Genomic DNA, 5,036 nt, shown 5'->3' with positions numbered 1-5,036 from the left:
GGGGTGGGGGCCGGGGCGCGTGTCCTGCCGGGGCCCTGGCCGCGCTCTGAGCGGCACCCCGGCGCCTCCCTCACAGGCCCCCCGGGCCGCCCGGATTTGGGGCCCCCGCCTGCCGGGCAGCCTTACTTTCAGATCTCGCCAAAGGAACAGCGGAAAGTTGGGTTAAAGCGATGAAAAATTTCCGCCACAACGAAATTGACTCGGACTTTGGGAGAAAAATAAGTTTTTATGGATGCTTGGATTTGTTAGGAGGAGGAAAGGGCGACGTTCAACATCCCAGAGAGGGGAGCCGTGGGGCGGGCTGGAGGGGGCTCAGGAAGGGGCTGCGGACGCGAAAACTTCTTCTCGGGGCGTTTCTCACTCCTCAGTCTTCGGGGTTTTGTATATTCGCTGACACCCATTCTGATCTTGGTGGTTTTGTTGTTCTTGTTATCTGAACTGTAATTTCTTTACCGCACGTCCTTCCTCCTCCAACCCGGCTCTAATTTGAACAAAGGGCGCACACTGGAAACGGTTAGATTCCGTTGCCTGGATCGGAACCTGGCGTTGGGGTAACGGTGCCGAACGAAGGTTCCGGTCCTGCTGCCAAGTTCGGGCCAGGATGTGTCTCCCTCGGTCTCCTGAGCCTCCCGCACTTTCAGCCTCAGGATCCCTCAGAGCCGCCGCACCTGCAAATTAGCTGTTTCCCTGCTATTTGATTCCAGTATATTCTACCTTCATTCCTGACAGTCTACTTTTGAGATCTTTACGCATTTAAACAGAGTTACAAGTGTTTCCTGGGTCAAATTCCTGCCTTTTTCATTCACCCCTTACAGGTACCTTATAAAAGAATCATTATTTTCCCGGTTTGACACATGAAAACGTTAGGTTCAGGGATGCTCACCTTTTACCTGGAGTAATAATAGAATGTTGAACCCAGAGCCTGCCAAACTAGAAATTCCCACGGTTTCTCTGTAACTGACTCCCCTGGATCCATAGCTTTTTCCTCAAATACAGGGTGGGGAAATTTAGGAATTATTCTCTGTGGAGTGCTAAAAATTGAAAAATGCCCACTGGGGGGTTTGGGGGTTTGTTTTGTTGCCTAGTTTCTTTCCGGGCACTCATAGTTTAGAGTTCATGTGTTTTGTAGGAGTGATAGGTTTGTGTTTTTTTTTTTCATTCAGAGACTTTACCAAGAATCTTCTAAGAGCAATGTTTTCACTTGGATTGTATTTTATAATGTCTCACCCTTCCGTTTTCTTTGCTGAGGCTACTTTCTTTTGCTATTATTACAAATTACTGAGGTTTTGCTAACCCCACCAACATGGATGTGCTTTTTCACAGAACTGCAATGGTATGTCTCTTGGAGTAAATGCTGCTCTCCCTCCTAAGTTTCCTCCTTCCCACCCCACGTAAAATTTAGTGTTCTGTCCAGCCCAAAATAGATGATCAATTAATGTTTGATCTTTTTACTTGCTAGTTTTCAGCTCCTTGATTCATTCTTCCTTTAAAGCATGTCTTCCCTGGGGCACCTGGGTGGCTCAGTTGGTTAAGCCTCCAACTCTTGATTTCCACTCAGGTCATGATCTCATGGTTCATGGGTTTGAGCCCCACATCAGGCTCTGGGCTGACAGCTCAGAGTCTGGAGCCTGGTTTAGATTCTGTGTCTCCCTTTCTCTGCCCCTTCCCTACTCACTCTCTGTCTCTCAAAAATAAATAAACATTGAAAAAAAATTTTAATAAAGCATGTCTCCAATAGATGTCATCTCCAGGACTAGAGTGACTTTGAAATGACAACAGCATTTTCCTTATTTTCCATGAGTGAAGAAAAATTAGAATTCCCTTAGGGCATCAGTACAATTCACCCATTCTTTTCTGTAGGCGGTGAAAGAAGATGAAAAATATACTTTATATTCATCCCAGTTGTTTTCCTTCTTCCTTTCCCAGTAATTAGTCTGAAGGTGGTTATGATGGTCTGAACACCTTTATGCTACAGAATGCAGCCTAGACATAATCATGGGTGGGGCAGATTATGATGTAAAAGTTCACACTTTGATTTCCCACCAAAAATGTAATTCAAAAGCATTGCATTCAGGACTCTTACTAGCATATAACAGAAACTCAACACTAACTAAACTAGGCAACAAAGAAAATACACTGCAGCCATGTAACTCAGAAGTACAGGGAGTAGCAGGAATGAACCATGGCTTAAAAGCACCAGCAAGAATATGCTCTCTCACTTGCTGTCAGCGTTGCTTTCTGTTTTGGCTTCATTCTCCATCAGACTGTGTCCCTAGTGCGGTTCCAGCCCTACCCAGATGACAAAGTTTTCGATCTTACAAAGAAAGCAGACCTTGTGCTCTGATGAGCAGATCAGTCTGACAAAGGGCTCTGGTTGGGTGCTCTGGGTTGCACACATAACCTTGTGCATCCTCTGGGGAAAGAAGCCTCTCAAAAGGAAAGTATCCAGTCAGCAGAAGAAGGGGTAGGAGATGCTTGCAAGATAGGAATAATAGATCTCTGCCCCGGCTATGTTTCTTCATAGACAAAAAAGGACAGCAAGCCCCTGGTGTGATATCAGTTGATCTGAGTTATTCAGAAATGAGCAAAAGAATAATAAAGGTTTGAAGTGATTTTTCCGATCTCTTTTTAGGCTCAGAGGCTTTGATTTGCCTGCCTAAGGGCAGCAGTTAGTCTGCTTCTCGTTGCCTTTTCATCTTTATTTCAGGACCCAGGTTGTTTCCAAAGTAGTGCCACTCATTAAAGTCTTCAGATGAGCCCCCAGTCAGCCGAGGCCTCTAGTCCGCAATCTGGCTCTACGGGAAAAGGACATTTTTCATATACTTTTTTAATTGAAGTATAATTAATATACAATGTTCTATTAGTTTCAGGTACCTGAATGTTGATTCAACATTTTCCATATTCTTGAAGCTCATTCTTTTTTTGTTTTAACACTTAATATTATATAACATGTTGTGTTTGGTAACAGTGGGCCTTTTCTCTTTTTCTTCTAGTCCAAGTATATGGGGGAAATGCTGTTCTTCCTGTAATATATATGTTATGTCTTTCATATGGATCACTGTTAGAATCATTTACATAAATGATTGTTACCCCTTTCTCTTTACTGATCCCCAAGTCCATGCAATTCACTTGTTACCTCTTAATATTTGTGAATAAACCAATGTGATCCATGAATCACTTTATTTAAAGTGCATTTCTTAGTTATATTAAAATCATCAAATCCAGGATCTTTTCCTTAATTTCTTCCTTATCAACTTTTTGGCACACAGTGTTCTAGGACCTCACAGCATTTGTCATAACACATCTTTTTAATCCACACCTCTGATTATTCCTTGTTCCTTTTCCTAGATCTTCTTTATTTCACTCTGTAGTTCTTTGTCCTTCTTTTACACCACTCTCCTATTTGTTTCAGTTATCTACATGCCTTCTTTTCCTCCCCTAAACCACAAATTCCTAGAGGATTGGGAATATGGCAGATTTATATGTGTATTTTTATCATCTTCAGGGTTCAAAAGATGCTTACTAAAGCATGATGGATTGTAAAGCAAAGGTGAATATTTAGACTTGAAACAAGAAGACCCGTTGGGTGTAAGGGGCCAGCCTGAAGTCCTCTGATTTCAGGAAGTGGAGAAAAGGTGGCCAGGGCTGATGCTACAGGTAGGATGGCACGAGATACAGACTTTGCCCATTTCACCATTTAGTCTGGGGACAAGTCTTTTTAGCCCCATCTTCCATCCTTTACTTTTTCTTACCCAATTTCTCTAACTTGGAATTCCTTCAATATGATCTGTGCCACTTCAACAAGTATCTTTAATTTTTCCAGATATTGATACTGACCACTGAGCATACTCTGCTTCTGTTTCATGGGAACAGCCCGCCCATTTCAGACTGTTGGGCACTGGGCTGCCTTTCCAATGCACTTCTTTCATACTGAATTAACATTTCAAAAACCAGAACTAAATTAAGAATGTAAAGTAATTCATACCTGAGTTCTTTAAGATAAGATAAAAAGCTTATCTTCTTGATAGGTATTTTCCCATTGTAAAAAAATAATTTTTAAAATGGAGAATTAAATGAGAGTAAATCAAAGTCACTAATGCCCAAATTATTCCTTCATTTTATAGATAAATGTCATAACAGATCAAGTAATGATATGTACCCAAGATATAAATGTTCATTTCCCCCCTCTCTCTGTACTTCAAGGCAAAAACTGCTTTAGGTAATAGTCATGGGGCATTAAAAATGTCCGTAGTATTAGTGAATCAAAGATGCTTCTTGACTAAAAGACTTTAGCTCTGATGACCCTTTCCTCAGGGAAGTAGAATGTGGATGATTATCCACTTCAAATATCAGGCTGCTCTTTATGTGCCTCTAACTCTAACACAAACATAGTTATTAAACAAGCAGCAAGGTCTTGATACAGGAGCAACTCTTCACTCCCCATGGAGTCCAGTGCTCTAATAACAAATGTTTCTAAGGTATGATCTCAGAGTCTCAAGTATTATCAGATACCTCTAAGTGTCTGATTCGGGTAGACACTCACTTCACACACTATTTATCCTTCAACTCTCAGAGCAATCCATTGAGATATGTTACTTAGCATCCTTTTGGTTGTTCATATAGAAATCCAACCTAAGCTTGTTTAGATGCAAAGGGAGACTTTCTGGCACAATAATGGTACAAAATAAAATCTCCAGAAGGCAGGGGCTTCTGTGATCCTCAGAGGGTAGAAATGCTGTCATGAATCTCCCAGCCACTTCTCATCAACATCTTTCTCTTGTGTCAGTTTTATTTTCCCACCTTACAGACAGCCTTATTCTATAACCTGCAGAGTCTAAGGATTCCAAGCCCCCCATTTCTTTTGGCTTTAAAATCCCAGAGAGAGGCGCCCAGGTTGCTCAGTCAGTTGAGCATCTGACTTCTGCTCAGGTCATGATCTCGCACTCTTGTGAGTTCCAGTCCCACGTCGGGCTCTGTGCTGACAATTCAGAGCCTGGAGCCTGCTTCAGATTCTGTGTCCCTCTCTCTCTGCCCCT

This window comes from Suricata suricatta, chromosome 15 (assembly GCF_006229205.1).
Source record: "Suricata suricatta isolate VVHF042 chromosome 15, meerkat_22Aug2017_6uvM2_HiC, whole genome shotgun sequence".
In the NCBI taxonomy this organism is placed as follows: domain Eukaryota; kingdom Metazoa; phylum Chordata; class Mammalia; order Carnivora; family Herpestidae; genus Suricata; species Suricata suricatta.
Note: the sequence above shows the minus strand (reverse complement) of the source record.